Here is a 21,530-nt window from a genome sequence, read left to right on the forward strand (position 1 = left end):
CACTGATCAGCGTTGTTTTCTTTGTCTACATCAGTGTTTTGGCTGCAGAGGTCTATGCTTTCTGTAGCCAGTTCTCTGTTGTAAGACTTTTTGTCACTTGGCTGTTTCAAGCGATAAAACCTGCCTAGTTTCAATTAAACGAAAACACTTTGATAATTAACTAGTTTTATATGGTGTAGTGCTTGTCCAATCATCACTTGAGCCAGTTCCAGAACTGGAACTGCAGGCAGTATGGAACCGGTTGGCAACTGATGTTCAGTGTGGAAGAAAGAAAATAGCATGATTTGTTTTGGAAGTTGGATGATGTTTTGAGCGCAAAGCCGCTAAGAACTAGATTGCTAAATCTTTTCGTGTATATGTGCAAGCGGACATATATATATAAACGCTACATTGTTCTCTTGGTAATAATCAGACAAGATCGCACTTACTCATACTGTAGTTCTAAACATTAATACCGAATGCCTGGATGGCACCAAAGTGGATCATATCAGAGTATGAGGCATGATGGGAACCGTAATACGGACCAAATATCATAAAAGATTACTTAGAACCACAAGCATATGACACAACTCTCACATGACGTAGTGACTAATAAATGCACTAACTCGGCTTGGTTTTATTCTGCTGTTTCCTAATGTTCATCAGGACCTCGATAAAGGCTCCGCAGCTGCCATCCTTCCAGTTGAGCTTCATGAATAACAGGCACCACAAAGGTGCGGTCAGGCAGAAGAGCTCAAACGTTGTCAACCACCGTTAGGCACACTGCAGGCTCTTTTTAAATAAACGTTGTCATAATAATGTGTTTATTTAAAAAGGTCGTGGTAGTGTTCATCTCTCAGGCTTCATTGACGCGTGCACCTGTAGTGTTGGTGTTTTTGAGGTAGAGTTCGTTGGGCACGAGACGATGGGCATGGTTACATGTCAAGAACTCTGATGGTGGTGCTGGGAGAGATGTGCTCTCTGTCGGCCCATCCTCAACAATGAATATTGCCGCCATGCCCATCGACAAATGGAACTCATAGTGACAACGCATGTACCATACACCTGTATACATACAAGACAAAAGCATTAGTGAGGTTCTAATCTTTACATGCCTGAAGCGTGGATTCATATTCTATTTGAGTGTCATTCAACCTTCATATTTATACTTCAAGATGGATAATTTGTTATGGACAATAAAATTGCTCCTTTTTTCCTTTTGAATTTATTTCTATATATAATTTTGTCTTATATTTGTTACAACTCAAAATTCAATGTAAACCTGAAATTGATATGCCTGATCACAGATATACTAGACAACCCACCAGGATTGTCCGCCACAAACCGGACGACGGCCCAGCCGATCCTCGGAACAAGCACAGGATTCCTCACCGGCGGGTTAACCAGGTTGTACTTGGCCACATCCCTCTCCGCGTCATAGTTGCCGACGCCCTGCGCGAGCAGGGGCGTAGCTAGGATTTTGGGTTAGGGTGGTCCAGAGTATATACATAATACAAGTTTAGAATTGCTTAAACAACTAATATTGTATTAATAAAATATTTTACCACTTCAAACATCTTAAAATCAATAAATAAGTCTGAATTTTGCATACATGTTGGATTGTTTGATGGATAATTACTATACTTATACCTTGAGCTACTAATTTTAAGGTGGTCCATGGCCCACCTGTCCACCTAGCTAGCTACGCCACTGTGCGCGAGCACGAACATGTCGTGCCCGTGCAGATGCATCGCGTTGGAGTCGCTCTGCATCACCGCCGGGCCCTGGAACACGATGTCCACCACGGTGCCATGGCGGAAGCGCCGCGCCAAGCTACCCCTAGACGTCGGCTCCAGCCGCCCTTCCTTGGGTCCCCGTGGAATCAAGGCACGGTCGGTGAAGTTGAATGCCATTGGTGGCCTGCTGGGAAGCTCTTGCAGCAGCGTGTCCAGGTCGCCGGTGTGGTGGTAGTGCGCTTCGAGCAGTGGCATGGTCGTGGCGGGGAGCTGGAAGGAGATGTTGTTCATGGCCGCCACGATGATGGCCTCTTTGCTCCCACTTCTCTTGCAGGACGACTGGCCTCGCCGCCGGCAGACAGAGCCCAGGCCAAGAGTGATGAGCATGGACTCGTCGGCACGGCTCGGCACCACCGTATGGTTCAGGCTGGTGAGGTTGCCATGGAAGTAGTAGGAGAGCGTTGTGTCATGTTGGTCGGGCATTTCAGGTGCCACTGGCGGCTCACCAACACATGGATGAGCTTCTCCTCCTACTTCTTCATGGCTCGAGCAAAGGGTTGTTGTGCCTTTCCCGGAGCTTTGGCTGGTTGCTGTACTGCACGGTACCTCTGGTGACGAACTTTGGGACCTGGGGGTCGGGCTTCGGCGACTGCTTGGCGAGGGCAGTGATGTAGTACCTGCCGGCCGGCGGCGCGTCGGCGACCACGAGGGCGTCGACGGTCTCGCCGGGCGCGATGGCGATGACGTCCGTGGAGTAGGGGCTGACGTAGTTTGCGTCGGCGGCGACCACACCGTGAACTTGTGCCCGACGATCTTGAGGTAGTACTCGGAGAAGAGAGCAGCGTTGATCACTCGCAGCAGGTAGGTCTTGCCGGGCTCGACGTCTAGCACGAAGCCGTCTTTCTTGGCCCCTTTCGTTCATCAGAGTTAAAGATCGATGGAGTGCTTAGCCGTATATATCAGAGCAATGTCAACACGTATTGATCCTGTAATGGTTACCGGAGCAGTTGTAGGGGCACCACGCCACTATGGGTCGCTTGGGAACCCCACCACTATGCATCGCGCACGTTGCAAAGTACGGATCCATCGCCTGAAGCGGTACACGGCCAGCCCAATTTTCTAATTGGGCGGCTTCTGTTTCTCGCGCCGGACGCAGGCCCACGCGCTAGCGTGCACGCGCTCTGTGCTTCTTTTCTTATTTCCTCTCTGTAGCTGTTCTGCATGCGCTTTTGCTCCTGCTGCATGCTTACTGTAGCACTACAGTTGGCACCTGTAGTCACTCCTCTCCTGTTTTCTTTCATTTTTCTTCCTTTAGCTCCTTCTCTTTTATTTATTTTACTTCTTATTTTGTATTTATATTTATTTATCTGTGTATAACTAATTTGTTCACAATGATAAATTATTTGTTCGCTTTGTAGAATAAATTGTTTCATGATGTTAACTTATTTGTTCGTGATATTTATTTTTTAATATTTATCCTATACAATCAAATGTTCGTGATATGTAATACTTTGTTCGTTGCACATTATTATTTGTTCGATATGTTTAATTTTTTGTTCACGGAAAACAATCATTTGTTCGTGTTGTTAAAATATTTGTTCCCAGTAGTCGAAATTAATTACTAAAAAATTATAAAAAAAACTTTTTAAAAAATTATACAAATATAGGGAAGTGTGGTCTTATTTCGAAGATCTTGTCATAAAAAATAATGGTACAATCCAAATTTAATTTTGATGCTCGGTTTAATACTTATGACTTTTTTAATTTTGGAATATGCATGTGAGTCACGTCACCCTCCTTGTCCTTATCTGCATGCACATAATCTCTTCATGGTTTGCGGAAACAGTCCGTCTCAATAATGGGACCTAATTACAGCCCAAAACACTGTGCGCATCTATGGTTGTCCGCATCACGTGATGGTTCGCGGAACCATCATCTAAAGCGACATATAATCGCACCCGCTTCGGAACCGTCACCTGAACTGGAGCACCGTGTGGATGCAGATAGTGTTTTGGGATGTAATTAGGTCTAATTCTTAGGACGTACTGTTTCTGCAAATCATAGGTGGAGAGATTCTCTGCATGTAAAAGAGAACATGGATGATGATGTGATCCACATGCATGCAAATTTCAAATTTAAAAAGCTATAAGTATTAAAACGAGCATCCAAATTAAATTTGGATTGCACCATTATCTTTCTTATGACAAACTCTTCAAAACAAGATCACACTTGCCTATATTTGCACAATATTTTGAAAAGTATTTTCTTAAGACTTGATAATTAATTTCGGTAACTAGGAACAAATATTTTAACAGCACGAACAAATAATTATTTCTACAAACAAAAAGTTAAACATAACGAACAAATAATAATGTACAATAACAAAATATTACACTATGCGAACATTTGATTGTATAGGATAATAATAAAAAATGAATATCACAAACAAATGAGTTAACATTATGGAATAATTTAATCTACAAAGAGAACAAATAATTTGACATTGCAAACAAATTAGTTATACACATACATAATTTTACATGAAGAAAAATACATCTACATCGAAAAAAATTATAACCATATATACACATGCTAAACAAGTTAGCATATAAAGAAAATAAATCATTTCACACACCAATTTATAAATCTACAATACAAATAAATTAGTATATATTGATTGTGACTACCTCTTAAATGTGAACAAAAGATTATACCGTCTTGTTTATACATAGAAATAAATTTGTATATGCAGGCTTAGAATAAAAAATAGGAAAAGAAAAAGAAAATAATCAATAAGAGCTGAGAAAAAAAAAGAATGGACAAAGAGAATAGGAAAAACTTGGAAGAAAACTAACCAAGAACTGAAGGATAACAAACCAGAAAAAAATTAAACAAAATAGAAGATTCACCACAAAACGCTAGACACTATGTAGCACAACACTTAGCAAGTTCAATAAACTTTGCTCATACGCAAATAAAAATTAAAGTTTCTAAAGACAAGTTATATAACACCTTGTCGCGTCCGAAAATATAATAGCTTGCCTGTACAATAATTTATTTTTCTATCTGCTGCCCATTATTCTCCTCCTAGTAGCCAATCCCTCTCAGGACATCACACGCAGCACATGCATGCTTATTGGGAATCCTAGTAGCCTGTTCGTTTCTCCTTTCCCGGCTTATTTCGGCTTGTTTTGGCTTATTTCTTCTCATATAGTACTATTGAATCAGCCGAAATCAGCCGGCTTTTAAATCAGCCGAACAGCCCCTTACTACTAGCGCTTGTTTGGTTCCTTCCATTCGATTCCATTCTATAAAAAAATCTCGCATTCTATAAAAGAATCTCGGAATATTAAATGAAGTCTATTTGCAAAACTTTTTTAGAGATGTGTGTAATTTTTCGCGACGAGTCTAACAACGGTAATTAATCGATGATTTGCTACAGTGATGCTACAGTGACCATCCTTTAATCGCGTGGTCAAAGATCTTATTAGATTCTTTAGGGTCACTAGCGCGAGATTCTGAAGTTGGTTTTATAAATTAACTTTGTTTAAAATCATAATTAACAATCAAAATGACTAGCATTCACTAGCGTAGAACCAAAGAGGCCCTCTCTCTCCCGATTTGTCTGCATACCGCAGACCCTCCAGCGGGGACCTTAAATGCTAACGGTACAAGCGGCCTGAAAACTGAAAAAGCTGATTTGAGCCCAATGCCGCGTTTGGTTAACTTCCCATCACGTTTACACAAAAAGACGAATGTCCGCATGGAGTACTAAATGAAGTCTATTTGCAAAATCTTTTCAGGAACGGATGTAACTTTTTCGAGATGAATCTAATGACGGTAATTAATTGATGATTTGCTACAGTGATGCTACAGTAACCATCCTCTAATCACGCGGTCAAAGGCCTCATTAGATTCGTCTCGCGATTTACACGGGGGTTGTGGAGGTGGTTTTGTAATTAGACTTCGTTTACTACTCTAAATTTTTAGTCAAAACGTGCTACAGTAAATCCACGAAAAAAAACAAACACGGCCCAAATCATATGAAATCTTCTTGAGACGATGATTTGAGCCCTGTCGTACGCACGCACCTGGATTGTCGGCGACGAACCGGACGGCTGCCCACCCAAGCCTGGGGACGAGCACCGTGTTCTTGAGCGGCGGATCCACCAGGTTGTACCTCGCGGCGTCCCTCGCCGCGTCGTAGTTGTCGTGCCCCTGCGGGAGCACAAACACGTCGTGCCCGTGCAGGTGCATCGGGTGGTTGTCGGTGTCCACCACCGCCGTGTTCTGGAACACGACGTCCACCACCGCGCCGTGCCGCAACCGGCGCGCCGCCGCCGCCTTCTCCGTCGGCTCCAGCCACGCCTCGTTGGGCCCCCACGGGATCAGGGCGCGGTCGGTGAAGTTGAACGGCCTCGCCGGCCGATCCGGCAGCGTCCGCAGCTGCTCCAGGCCGCCGCCGTCCCATTGCGGTGGCGGTAGTGCTCCTCCAGCAGCGGCGTGGCGGCCGACGCGGCGGGGAGCTGGAAGGAGACGTTGTTCATGGTCTCCACGATGATGGACTCCTTGCTCCCGCTCCTCTTGCACGACGCCCGGCCTCCCCGGCAGACGGAACCCATGCGGAGCGCCACGAACAGGCTCTCGTCGGCGCGCGGCGGCGGACGCGGGTGGCGGCGGCGCAGGCTGCTCATGTTGCAGTGGAAGTTGAAGGAGACCATGTAGTCGTGCTGGTCGGGCATCTCCGGCGCCACCGGCGGCGGTGCTTCTCCGCCGCCGCCGCTCGTGTACCGCACCGTCGCTCTGGACCGGGTCTCGGGGATCTGGATGTCAGGCTTGGGTGCCTGGCCACCCAGGGCAACCATGTAGTACCTGCCGGGCGCCGCGTCGGCGACCACCAGCGCGTCCACCGTCTCGCCGGGCCCGATGGCCACGACGTCCGTGGCGAAGGGGTGGACGTAGTTGGCGTCGGCGCCGACGACCGTGAACCTGTGCCCGGCGATCTTGACGTAGTACTCGGAGTAGAGCGCGGCGTTGACTAGCCGGAGCAGGTAGGTCTTGCCGGGGCTCCACGTCCAGCACGAAGGCATCTTCCACAACCCCTTTTCATGGCGATGTGGATAAAGAGAAAAAAAGTAACATTTTTAGACATGGACAGCAGGATCCAGTAAACTTTCACTAGAGAGTTTTATTGCTAAGTAGTAAGAGAGTATCACCGGAGCAGTTGTAGAGATCTCCGAGCTTGCCATTGATCGTGGTCGCGCTGGAGCTGTCGTCGTAGCATCCATCCCCCATGTTCTTGGCCAACTGCGCGAGGTTCAGATTCCACCACTCACCTGCCATCATCAAGAACACTCACACTTCTGCTCTTTGATTCCAAATTCGATCGAAGACAAGATGATCCATTATTCAATGGCAAATATTTAGTCTATCAAGAAGACAAGAACCCATTTTTTTCTTTTAAAGAAGAAGAAGAAGACAAGAACCTATGACGATGGGGATCTCCTTGTCAGGCTTGGGGAACGGGTAGGCGCGGCGTGGCCGGACGACGAAGGCGCCATGGAGGCTCGCCCGGAGGCAGGAGACGTGGGCGTGCCACCACAGGGTGCCTTCCTGCCCGGTGACGTTGAGACGGTAGGTGAGGTTGTGGCCCGGCCGGATGGGGCACTGCGTCACCGACGGCACCCCGTCCGCCCAGCAGTTGAGCCGCTGCTTCAGCCCGTGCCTGATGAACAGTCGATCACACTGTTGGAGAAACGCTTATCGGTACCGGCACTACGTGCCGGTCACATGGGAGCCGGCACTAACGTGTATCTACAGTACACCACAGTCACGTTAGTACCGGCTAGACTCTCCAGCCGGCACTAAAGTGTCACCCCCAACGGTCAACAGCCTGCCCCCTAACGGTCAGCAGCCAATTTAGTGCCGGCTGGACCCTCCAGCCGGCACTAACTTGGCACGGTGCAGGTTAGTGCCGGCTTAAGGTTCCAGCCGGCACTAACTTTATACAGTTTTGTGCCGGCTGAATTCACTAGCCGGCACTAAGTTGCCCCGTATATACTGCCCTCTCCCTTCTTCCCCAGCCCGACCCATCCATTTGGCCGAGCTTCTCCTCACTCCCATGGCGTGTTAGAGGGGAGGTGCTGCCCATTTTCTCCAAAATTTGTGAGGATTTCGCCCATCCAAGTGCATTAAAGGTTAGTAGTTTCTTCCACTCTTCTTTCACAGTGTTTATTCTTTCGTTTCATGCTTTCTAGGTAAAGAAAATAGTGATTTTAAGGTTGAGGAACAATGAGCATAATTTTTCAATTTGTTCATTAATTTGAACAAAATAGAATTGATTTGTTGTGTTTTAGAGAAGGATTACTAGATAGTTTGAGTATGACACATTTAGATTATTTTTTTGAATTATTTCATGGAGACATGTCTATATGTTATTATGCAAAATTTTAAGGATTTTAAGGATGAGGGAAAATGAACATGATTTATCAATTTGTTCATTAATTTGAGCAAGGTAGAATTATTTGTTGTTTTTTAGAGAAAGTTAACTATATAGTTTGACTATCACATATTTAGAATGATTTTTTCGAATTATTTCATGGTGACATGTGTATATGTTATTGTGTCAATTTATTTTGCTATTTACTTTAGGTTTACTAGATAGGTGGCCTATGACACATTTACAATTTGTTTTCGAATTACTTTATAGTAACTTGTTTTGATATATGTAGAATTGATTTTTGTTTTTATACGGTAATTAATTACAGATGGACCAGTAATGGATGCACGGCAGCCGGAGCACCTCGGCGTGGATTCAGGGTTTAGATTCTTTTCTCAAGGCGGCAATGGCAAATAGGTCGCCAAAGGGTTTAATGTGTTGTCCATGCAGTATTTGCGAAAATAAAAAGGAATTCCGGAAAAGAGATACTCTATGGAATCACCTGGCCTTGAATGGATTCATGAGTAACTATACCCTTTGGACCAATCACGGCGAAGTTGGAGTTATGATGGAAGATAATGAAGAAAATGCCGATGATGATAACAACCTTCCAGATTGGGCATGGGTTCATGAAGCAGGTAGCTTTCAAGATGAACCAATGGACAAGGGTGAAGCAAATGTTGCACAAGAGGAGCCACCTGACGAGCTAGGTCAGGCATTACTTGATGCACAGAAAGACAGTGAGACTGTGAAGGAGGCATTAAAGTTCGAGAAGATGTTGGAGGATCACAAAAGGCCGTTGTTCCCTAGTTGCAAACCGGAGCAAAAGAAGTTGGGTACCACGCTGGAGATGCTGAAATGGAAGGTAACTAATGGTGTCACCGATAAGGGATTTGGTGAGCTATTAAAGATTGTAAAGACCATGCTTCCTGAGGGTAATGAACTGCCGTCAACAACATACGAAGCTAAAAAGATGGTTTGCCTTCTTGGATTGGACGTGCAGAAGATTCATGCATGTCCTAATGACTGCATCCTGTATCGCAGCAAATACGAGAACTTGGAACTTTGTCCTGTTTGCAGCGCATTGCGGTATAAGATTAGGCGAGATGATCCAGGTGATGTTGATGGGCAGCCGGTAAAGAAGAGAGTCCCCGCAAAGTTGGTGTGGTAATTCCCTATAATACCACGTCTGAAGCATTTTTTCAAAAACAAGGATAACACTAAGTTGATGCGGTGGCACAAAGAAGACCGTAAGGAGGATCACATGATCAGACACCCAGCAGATGGGTCCCAGTGGAGAAATCTTAACCGAGAGTATCCTCAATTTGATAACGACCCAAGGAATATAAGATTTGCTCTAAGTGCGGATGGAATGAATCCGTACGGTGAGTTTGGCAGCGCTCATAGTACATGGCCTGTGATCCTATGTATGTTCAACCTTCCTCCTTGGTTGTGCCTGAAGCGTAAGTTCATCATGATGCCGGTGCTTATAGAAGGGCCAAAAGAACCTGGCAACGACATTGATGTGTTCCTGCAACCCTTGATGGATGATCTATTACTACTCTGGAAAGAAGAAGGTGTACATGTGTGGGATGAGTATAAACAGGAGTCCTTCAACCTCCGAGCTTTGCTTTTTGTATGCATCAATGATTGGCCTGCACTTGCAAAACTTTCGGGACAGTCGAACATCGGATACATGGCCTGCACCCACTGTTATGATGAGACCGATAGCATTTATTTGAAACACTGTAAGAAGTGCGTATACATGGGCCATCGTCGATTTCTTCCTACCGATCATTTCGTAATGGAACCGAAGGGAAGCATTTCAAAGGAGAGCCCGAAACTCGTCCTAAGCCTCTATTTCGTAATGGAAAGCGTGTGTTCTCGATAATCAAGGATGTGAAGGTAGTATTTGGAAAGGGTCCCGGTAGCTAACCTGTTCCCAAGGATGACCAGGGACATGTTCCATTGTGGAAGAAGAAGTCTATATTGTGAAACCTACCTTATTGGCAAGTCTTACAGGTTCGCAACGCAATTGATGTGATGCATCTGTCGAAGAATCTTTGCGTGAACCTACTAGGCTTCCTGCGAGTGTATGGTAAGTCAAAAGACACATTGGAAGCAAGGCGCGACATGCAACAGCTAGCTGGACGACAAGGCTTGCAACCCGAGAAGAGAGACAAAGGATGCCACTATTTAAAACCTGCCAGCTATAATCTGAGCAAAGAGGAGAAGGAAAGTATGTTCGATTGCTTGAACAGTATCAAAGTCCCATCTGGGTACTCCTCAAATATACAGGGCATAATAAATGTGAAAGAGAAGAAAATCCAAAACTTGAAGTCACATGACTGCCACGTCCTGATGACACAACTACTTCCGGTTATACTGAGGGGTGTTCTACCGAAAAATGTGAGATTGGCAGTTGTAAAGCTTTGTGCGTTCATGAATGAAATTTCACAAAAAGCAATTAATCCAAATAATCTAATAAAGCTGCAGAAAGACATTGTCGAATGTCTTGTGAGCTTCGAGATGGTCTTCCCACCTTCCTTCTTCAATATTATGACACACCTTCTAGTTCATATTGTGACAGAAATAACTATCCTGGGTCCTGTTTTTCTACACAATATGTTCCCTTTCGAGAGGTTCATGGCCGTATTGAAGAAGTACGTGCGCAAACATTCTCGCCCAGAAGAATGCATTGCTAAGGGCTATGGAACAGAGGAGGTCATTGAGTTTTGCGTTGACTATCTTCCTGATCTCAATCTGATTGGGCTCCCCGTGTCACACCATGAGGGGCGACTATAGGGAAAAGGCACACTAGGAAAGAAATGTAATATGAACATCTCTTGTAGTGAATTCAGCCAAACCAACTTCACGGTTCTTCAGAATTCATCCAAGGTGGCTTCCTATATTGATGAGCACATGAATATTATACGGTCCGAAAATCCACAGAAGAATTTTGCTTGGATTACACGCCAACATATAAAAACTTTTGACGGCTGGTTTAGATGAAAATTATTGGGCAACAACACAGTTGATCAAGAACTTCAATGGCTGGCCAGGGGACCATCAATAACCGTCCAGTAATACCAAGGGTATGAAATCAATGGGTATATATTTTACACGAGAGCGCAAGATAAAAAAAGCACCAACCAAAATAGTGGTGTCCGTATGTGTATAGTAAACAGTAATGGAGAAAAGAACAACTACTATGGTGTCATAGAGGAGATATGGGAACTTGAATATGGACCCATAGTTGTCCCTCTGTTTCGTTGCGAATGGGTGGCTGGAGGAGGCATAACGAAGGACCGGTATGGGATGACCATAGTTGATTTTAAAAAGATTGGATATAAAGACGAACCATTCGTTCTAGCCAAGGATGTGACACAAGTGTTCTATGTGAAGGACATGTCGAGCAAACCAAAGAAAAAGTCGGATAAGACGTCTCAAGCAGACAAGACTGGAAATGAGCCGAAACGACACATAGTTCTTCCAGGTAAAAGAAAAGTTGTTGGAGTCGAGAATATTTCGGACAATTCGGAAGATTATAACCAGATTGATGACCTTCCTCCATTCTCAGTTGACGTTGACCACAGCATCCTCTTATCCAAAGAGGACACGCCTTACTTACGCCGTGATCACGTCCAAGGCACTTTCATCAAAAGGAAGATTATCAATGTTCCAGTAGATAATGATGATGAGTAGTATTTTTATATAAATTATATATTATATTTTCTCATTAAGTGATGTAATGTAACGCACCGCGTCGTATTTGTCTCAATTCTCGATACTATTCGTCCAATTAGGACACAATATCATCTTCAGATAATATTATATTTTTGCATGGTATAAATATTATTTACTTTCACTAATTTTGCATTACTAGGAGTGTTGAAACATTAAATTACAAACCAATAATCAAGTAATTTGCGAATTGATTACATCATTGTATAGGCTATTACTGAAAAGACTTTCGAATATTTTTGCATGGATTAATCTGAAATTTTTTCGATTTATTACGAATAATAGAAGCATACTAACATATAAACCCTATAAGCTACACATAATTGATAATAGTAGCATATTTGTTAATTTACTTCAATTGCTATTATTATTGTGTAGATATAATTACTATAATTATTGTGTAGCTAAAAAAATTAAGATATAATTTTTTGTTTTATTATTTTAATTATTAAGCCTATTATGAATAAATTTATGAATATTAAAAATTTATTGTAAATGGAAACTGGCATGGAGAATTTACAATTCCTGCCAGATGGGACACGTTAGTGCCGGCTGGTAGTTCTAGCCGGCACTAACGTGAGAACGTTAGTGCCGGCTAGAACTACCAGCCGGCACTAACGTGTCCCATCTGACGTCACGGGGGCACGTTAGTGCCTGCTAGTAATACCAGCCGGCACTAACCGAGCCACCCTCCAACAAATTACCCCCTTCGCCGCCCAATTTAGATCGACGTCGCCCCACCGCCCCGACTTCTTCTTGCCGCCCCTGCTCGCTCGCCCGTGTGCGCCGCCGCGTTCTTCCCCGGTCGTGCGTGGGTCCCCGGCAGGCGCTCGACCGTGGCCGCCCTCGAGGTCGTCCCTAACCCGCCGTCCCTCCTCGTCGTCCCCAGGCCGGCCGCCCCCACGCCTCGTCGTCGTCCTCGCCGGTCCGGCCCGCGCCGCCGCGCACCTCGGCGTCCTCACCCGGTCCGTGGAGCCGCCCGTCGAGTCATCAGCGCCATTGCGGCCGCCCGGCTGCCCCCACGCCGCCCCGGCCCCGACCACGCCTCCCCTGCCTCCGCCGAATATTCAGTAAACCTCACTGAATGCCCCTTTCCCCAGCAAAGCGGAATATCCGTTGGTAATGTGTTCTATCTCCTTTTTTGTGAAAGATCTCAAATTGTAGTTGGTTACTCTCTGAAGCACCACTTGACCATTTGTTTTAAGAAAATCACTAAGAGTATTCCCTTGGTAATCCATAAACAGACCATGCAATACGGATGATGGAAAGCAGCGAGTGATTCTTGCCTGCACAAAAATGATAAATATTGTTACTGTGATAATTGCAATTATACTTCCTCTTTTTCCAGAACAAGAAATCTCTAACGTCTCCAACAACAAGAAATCTCTGACCATGTAAACAAAACCTTTTTTACTGTGAAAAGACCATCTGTCACATGGTCTATCCCACAACATTCATGAAATAAAAAAGATCATAATACAGGACTAGTTTATTCACTATATTTTTGGACATGCAAACAAAGGGTATTACAGGATACAATATCACTAGCCTACAATTTTCTCTATTTGATTCTTTACTATTTCACATGTTGGTTTATAACAATATGGGCAGGTTTGGGACCAAGATTTTTTTTGAGGGCAGGTTTAGGGTTTATAACAAGATGAATATGTTTTGGGACCAAGATGAATATGTTATGTCAGCTTATATTACGAACATATATCTTGAAATAGAATACTTTACTTTATCAGGACATTCCACTCAGATGGTCCTGTCTTGTTAAGTATCATCATTCCTGCTAATTTCATCAACTAATAACAATGGAAATCCACTTGAACTCTAATAATCATATCTAATATAAGCTAGCAGTCCCTTCCATCCAATAATGTATCATCTTAGGTGTGTCCTGTCTTTCTAAATTTTCTAGGATAGATCTGTAGCTGTGGACAGGTAGTAGGGAGAAGGATTTCAGGTTTATCAGTATCCTTATTTCAGGTCTACTTTGATGTATGTGTTCACTCTTGGCTACCTGCTTGACATGATTACATGCATGCTTATTATGTGTCCTAAGATTGTGGAACTTAATATTTTTCACTGGCATGTTCAAGGAATAAGTTTCTATTTAATTTTGTGGAACTATATATGAGAAAATATATGTCGCAGAAATATATGTCTCATCGAGTTTATATGGCAATAAACTAACTATTGTCTTATGAAAGATGCCTAAGCTTGGCTGAGGTCATTGGTTTTTATGGGCTAGGGCCTATCTGTTGCTTCACATCCATGTGCCTGGATTATTCTGGTCCTATTCTTGCCATTGATACATTAACGAAACTCTGTTAACCTGGCACACATTAACGGTTGACCTAAGTATTTTGTTTTTGCTCCATGGATGAGAAGCATGGTGATAAATAATCCTCTTTGCTCTTATGTGTTAATCTGTGTTCAGTTAACTAGATCCTCTTTGCTCTCATATGTGCTATCATCATTATAAAAACAGAAGTAGGACACCTTACCTTACAACCAACTATATCCAGTAGAGATGGGTCTGAAAATGGATGCTCAAACACTCCATTAATGAACTTGACCCTCAGATAGTATGTGGCTTGCTGTTTTTTTATTGTTTCAGGTAGTGGAAATGGATCCTACGGACAACCAAGACGAGTTAATGCACGACCTCATTCGTGATAGTACTGCGTACGTAGCTCCAGAGTTTGATGCGGATGAGAACGATGGCAGCCAATTTTTAAACTTGCATTATCATGACGACGAGGACCAAGATATTAGTGGGGAGGACCAAGATGTCGAGGAAGCCGAGGTATAAAAGTTTAGTGATTCTTTCAGGCATCAGGGTAAACATTTTCTCAATATATATGTTACGCATACCTATCGCGACGTCCACTAGTTGCTAGCAACCCCCTTGATAAATTTGAAATTCTTTCAGGCATCAGGATCGACGAAGCCTAAACGGAAACGTGGCTCCAAGAGGAAGATGGTAGGATGTACGACCATCACAGAGATCAATGAAGCAACTGGCGAGCCACTAGCCCCTGGTCAAATTAAGACGACATTTGTAAATCAATTGGGATATCTTGTTAGGGAATCCGTCCCCATAAAGTACAAGCTTTGGAAGAGAAATAAAGTCTCTGATCGACCTGAAGATATCGTGCCAGATTTAGAGAAAAATTTGTTATGGAAAGAGGTATTGTTGCACTTCAACTTTCCCTCAGGCAAAGCTGACAAAGTAAAGGGATGGGCATTTAAGAAGATGGCAACTCAGTTCGGCTCATTCAAGAAAAAATTGGTGGCAAACTTTGTCAACAAGGGCCTCACACCAGATTTTGACAAAGTATGGAAGAAGCAACGAGAGTGGTGGAATGAATTCGTGAATTACAAGCACCGTGCTGACAGCATGGCAGCCTCGATTCAAGGCAAAATGAATGCTAGCAAAAAGAAAAACTTCCATAGACTTGGGCCTGGAGGTTATAAGGTTGCTATTCCGAAATGGGAAAAGATGGAAAATAATTTAATTGTAAAAGGAATCGTACCGCAGACCTTGAGTTGGTCCAAACGAGCAAGGTATTACTTTTATGCTCATGGAGGCACACTAGACCCCGACATTGGAATGTTTGTGACTAGCGACGTACTAAGAGAGGCTGCCCAAAGACTCGAGGACGCAATGATTCATACCGAAGAAGGAACCTTCCAGCCCAACAGAGAGAATGACGAGCTAACTTACGCTCTTGGGAATGCGGAACACACTGGACGGACCCGAGGCGTGGGCGTAGTTCCATGGAAATATGGCTTTTCCGGAGACCTCGAAACCTACCGAAGCCGATGCAGAAGCAAGGCAGTAGTGGCAGAGAAGATCCATAGCCTAGAAAACCGGATAATGTCACTTGAGGCAGCAGTTGGGCAACGCTCGGACCAACCAGCTGCCAATGTGGAGATCAGCCCCCCTTCTCAGCGTCGTAGCAGTGTTGCTTCCACGAAGCACCCTAATTTGGGTGCCGACAGGCCGAGGGACCCCATTGACGACATCACCGTTAGGACCCAATGTGAGCTTCTGGTTCTTTATGGGAAAAAGCTCAAAGTTTGTGCTGAGGGTTATGCGGAAGTCCAAGAAGAGGGCGGGACAATACATTGCCAACCGATTCCTGAAGGATTCGCCAGAGTCTTTGTTGACTGAATTACTGAAGAACGCTGGGAAGACATGGACCTCCCGATCCCTATAAGTCCTGAAGAAACATAACTACAACATGCCGTACACACATGGATCGCGTGGCCAAAGCGCGACATAAGATTGGTGCAAGCAGAAACAGATTCCGCTCTGTGCTTAAGGCAAAGATCACCAACGCCAGCTGACAGGAATCCTAGTGTTGGCCCACCTTCTCCACCGCCTGCACGGGACCCCAGCATGGATCTGCCATCACCAGCCGCACAAAGCGAGCCAATTCCGGCATCATCACCAGCCGCACAACAGAATCAGAGTCAGCGACAGAAGGCATACACGGTACCTTCGGTCCAGCCATCTCATAAGCAGCAAAGAAAGAAGAAAGCGAAGGCTCCAGAAGAGGAAAAGGCAGAAGAATCGTTTCAAACCTTCTTGCTGAAGCGCAAGCTACTGAGGGAGGCTGCGAACAAGAAGCCAGAAATAGATCCGGTTGCAAAGTCACACTTCATTAAACACTTCATTAAAGATCCCACCAAGGAGAAAGAAAGGGAGTCGGATTATGATCGGCAGATCAGAAAGTGCTACAACAACCCCAAGAATCGGCAGATTAATGCAAAGACTGTTCCCCAGCTCGGAGAGCAGTCCAAACAATCGATCCCTCCGTTGATAGTGCCGCGTGAAGAATGTCCCGATGAATCAAGAGATCCGTTGACCATGGCTGGGATGATATTGCAAACTGATCTAATAAGGGCTCAATTGCTTGGGGAGGCCCTACAGAATGCCCGCGGCAAGAAAAAGTTTGTACTTGGTGAACCTTTGATATGGCCAGAGTTGCTACCATTCCTACCAACGAGAATGGCCGAGTTACACAAATGGTATGCCGTGCAATCTAAAGCTAATCAATTAGAGATGTTCCCAGCTCGGATTAAAGATTAGCATTTCTGGTGGGGGGATGATGTATATATCGAGTTTGCAGCACTTTACGATTTATACCATCAAGATGCCCTTCACAAGTCCCTCGTCAGTGTATGGTGCATGTAAGTATTGTCTCTCGTTTTATTATTTTTGCCTTGTGTGTTGACTGATCCCCGTTTTTCTTGTGTCCCGTATGTCAAAAATTCAAATTTGCCGAAAGAAGAACTTCCATAACGTCGGGTTCTTCGACCCCGATATTATACACGAGAAATCGCTAGCGCAAAATCCTGGAGACATAGTCAATGTTATATACAGGGGGTTGCATAAAAATAGCATGTGTCCCTTCATTCTCTTGCCATACAACCATCAGTGAGTCGTTCTTTGTTAGCCTTTTTTTTCAATCCCTTCGTATTAATAATACTATTTAATAACTATTATAATCAACATTAATTGGTTATGCATATGTATATGCACAGTTTTCATTGGATATTGCTTTGTATTCGGATTGAGGAGCACAAGGTCTTGATGTACGACTCGTTAAGGCAAGATAAATCAAAGTACCAAGATATCATCGAGGTGGTAAATACTGCATGGAGTCTCTACCTCCACAAACACATAGGCTTGCCCATAGGTGAAATCGAGCCTCTTCATTGGGTGACTGATTTTCCGGTATGAATATACTCTCGCTACTAATGTCATTCGCAATAAACATCAGAAAAATTCTATATCGTAACCCACATTTGTCCATAGTGTTGGAGACAGGGCCAAGAAAACAACTTATGTGGATACTACGTATGCGAGTGGATCAACTCTTTTGCAAGTGAAAAAGGGCAAATGACAGTGGAGGCATTCAATGTACGTGAGCACAATCACATTTGCTCATTATTTTAATTTATTATTTTTTATTCTCATGTTTTTATCGAAAAATGTGACAGCGTTGGTGGATGAAAGAAGAACTCATTGAAATCGCTCGAATCAGGGCAATTCAAGAATCTATATGCGGATTTCTACTCGATGAAGTCATAAATCCTAAGGGCGAATTTCATGGCGATCTCCGTATAAGCGTCGCCCAAGAAGATCTGACGACGAGGAAGCTGATACGTTACTATAGTTGATGTGCTTAATAATTTGTAATAGCTCATGTACTTTTGAACTCCTAAGTGTTCCATACATGACAAATATATATATAAATATAATATTAGTGTAATATGCTTTTCTAATAATACTGTGCAATGCAAAGAGTACGACTATGTAGTCACATACGGTAGAAATACGCATAGCCATACGTATAAAAATGAAAAGAAAAGGAACATAAAGAAGAAAAAACATTTAGTGCCGGCTAGTTATATCAGCCGGCACTAACTTTGCTGTCAGGACTCGAGCGGGGTCGGGCACGTTAGTGCCGGCTGGTATTACGGATCGGCACTAACATACGCACGTTAGTGCCGGTCAGAGTAGCCGGCACTAACGTCTGTCACGTTAGTGCCGGCCATTTAATGCCGACCACAGGGACCGGCACTAACACGTTCTGTGACCGGCACTAATAAGCCGTTCTCCAAAAGTGTCAGCAAGCACAGGATGGTCGATCGAACATGCGCGACACTCTCGATCAGCAGAGAGAAAACTAGCTGGTTACCAATGGATGGTGATGTTGTGGGGCGACTTGTTGACGACATGGACGGCGATGGCGTCTCTCTCGGTGACCTCGACCGCCAGCCCCGGGAGCCGCCCGTTTGCCACGGTGACCAGCGTCTCGTTGCACAGGTGCGCTATCCTCACCTCGCTCACCAACGAACGTGTAGGAACAAATCGAAGGTGTGCTAGCTGGACAGAAGGTGAATGAACATATATACATGCTTACAACAAAGGTGTGCTTGACTACGACGGATGCGGCAACAGCAGCCACCGCGGCCATGGCTGTAACATCCCGTAATTTTACGGAATGTTATAGTCTTTGAAAAATACGAAATTTAAAAAACTTTTTGCGTGGAAGTGTTAGTAGCTAGGAACACTCAAAGGATAATGCTATTCTTTCCCAAATTCTTAAGAATTTAAATTATAACTCTAACACAAGGACCTAAATGTTAGTGTGCTATTTTTGAACTTTGGAGTTTATTTGGCTCTACTTGTTTCAATTTGGTTTGAATGGTTTTTGTTTGAATTGAGTGGTTTTTAATTTGAATCAGCCATTCAAATTAAAAACAAAAGCTAACATAACCCTCTAACTAAACCAGGCCGAAACCCACCTAGCCCGGCCGGCCCGACCAACCTTTCCTCCCCGTCCAGCCCAAAACCGGCCGTCGCGGACCGGTTGCGCACGCCCTCGCGCTAACGCGCCCGCGAGGCCCAGCCAGCCTGCTTCGCCCGGCCCAGTCCGCGCCGAGCCTTTAGCCTCAACCCGTGTCACCCGTCCTCCGCCTTGGGTCGCTGACAGGCGAGCCCCGCCTGTCAGCTTTACCTTTCTCCTCCCGCAGCCGCGCCTCGCCCCTGCTTTCGCCGCGGCACTCTACGACAACGCGCGGCGCACGTCTCCCGCCGGCCACCTGCCCTGCTGACGCCTGCGTCTGCCCCCGCGGTCGGCCGCGATTCCCGCTGCGCGCGCGCGACCCGCCCGCGCCCGGGAAAACCCTAGCCGCGGAGCCCTTGATGCCGCCACGTACCCCTGCTCGGCGACCATCACATCGCCGCCGTCCTTTTTCGGTGTCCGGGCCCAAAACCATAGCACCCCGCCTATAAAACCCCCACGGCCTCGACGTCTAAACCCTAGCCACCCAGGGGTTTCCCCCTTCGCCGCCGCCGCCGCCAAGAGAGAGGAAAATAGAGGAGGGAAGAAGGAAGGAGGAGGTGACGCCGTCGCCGCCGGAGCTTCCCCACGCTGGCGACCCGTACCTCGACATCGCCGTAGCCGCGCTGCACGGCACTACCCGGCCCGCCTGCACCGAATCGCCACCGCTCCGAGCCCTTCGTCAACGAGCCCGCCAGGTGAGCGCCGCCGTTCCGCTTCGCCTACCCTTCCCTTGTGCTGGCGATGCCTTGGTCGTCGCTGAGCCGACCCTAGACAGCCCTAGGGAGCCCTTTCCCCTTGTGTGTGCACGCCTGCAAGAGCCGACGAGCCGCGCCGCCGTTCACCTCGCAAACCGCCGCTCCCCTGTCCTAGCGCCGCCGTGCCTAGTGCGCGGCCACGCCGTGGCTCGGGTAAACCCAATGCCCGCGCGCGTGCGCACAGCCACGGCCAGACCACCAAGGCGACGCCCTAGCTCGCCCTGGATGGGTCCTCTCCGATTCGCCCCACTGGCGTGCCATGGCGCCGCCGCGGCGGCCACCGGTCTTGCCCCGCTCCGCCGCCACGGGCCCGCCATGGCCTTGCCTGGTGTCCGCCGCGTGTGCGCGCGTACACGGGAGCCTGGGGCCAGGCTTTTGCCCGCCTCGGTGCTGCAAACCACCGCCATCGCCTGGCCGCGCCGCCGCCTCACCGGCGTGCGTGCGCTCGGAGCTGACCCAGACCGCCGTTGGCCCTTCCTAGACTCCGCGCGTGCAAGCCAACGCCCAAGGATGGGCCTTTGCGCGCTAGCACGCCGCCGCCGAGCCGCCGTCGCCGTGGAACGTCGCCGCCGCCTCGCCGTTGCGCCATGGTGACCGCGCCCGCGCCGCGACGTCGCGTTTGCGGCGTGACCTGGGCGCGCACCCTGTGCACTAGCAGCCTACACACGCACACGCACACACGCGCTGGAGTTCGCACCGGATCAAGAAGGAGCCGCACGAGATCCAGGAGTCACCGACACGTGGGACCGGGCTGTCAGCCGCAGCGGGATGAGAAGAAAAAGAAAAAGAGGAGCGGAGAATGGGCTGAGTTCGGCCCAGAAGGCCCAAGAGGAAGAGGAGCCCATGAAGACTTTCGGCCCGACGACGCGCGTTTTCCTTTTCTTTTTCTTTTTCACGGCACTGACACGTGGGTCCCACCTGTCGATGAGACCCGCCGGCTGCCAAGTGGACCCCAGCAACCGTTGACCGGGTCAGTGTTGACCTGGTCAACGCTGACGTCATGCTGACGTCAGCATGACGTCATCCGGGGGGCCGGCCATGCTGACGTCAGCACAGCCGGCCCCCCGGATGACGTCATGCTGACGTCAGCATGCCACGTGGCAGCCTCTAGGCTGCCACGTGTCACTGATTTTTTCCTTTATGTTTTCCGATAATCTTTTATTATTTTCAGAAATGCTTTTAGGCTTAGAAAATTGATAATAAATCAACCGTAGCTCTGAAAATTATGAAACCAGTTTCATAATTCTTCTAAAATCATGACCTACGAGTTAGACTAGGAGTTGCTATGATTTGGATCTTCTTTTGGAGAGTTTTGTGCATCTTTGCACTTGGACCCTTATACTTTCCCGTAATTACGAATAGGACCTGACGCCGAGGAGCAGACCGGAGGCTACGACTACCCCGACTTCTAGGAGCACTACGAGGAGACCCTAGGTTCACGCCCATCCATGTTTTGAATACCTATTAGGCATTGCTTGCTAGACACGCTACGCCCCCAAATTGA

At 46.3% G+C, this 21,530-nt stretch overlaps 1 pseudogene; it reads right to left on the reverse strand.

The window, feature by feature from the left end:
• Positions 1 to 835: 835 nt before the first annotated feature.
• On the reverse strand, positions 836 to 18,899 carry LOC120685151 (annotated as a pseudogene).
• Positions 18,900 to 21,530: the final 2,631 nt, after the last annotated feature.

This window comes from Panicum virgatum, chromosome 8N, assembly GCF_016808335.1.
Source record: "Panicum virgatum strain AP13 chromosome 8N, P.virgatum_v5, whole genome shotgun sequence".
Taxonomy (NCBI): domain Eukaryota; kingdom Viridiplantae; phylum Streptophyta; class Magnoliopsida; order Poales; family Poaceae; genus Panicum; species Panicum virgatum.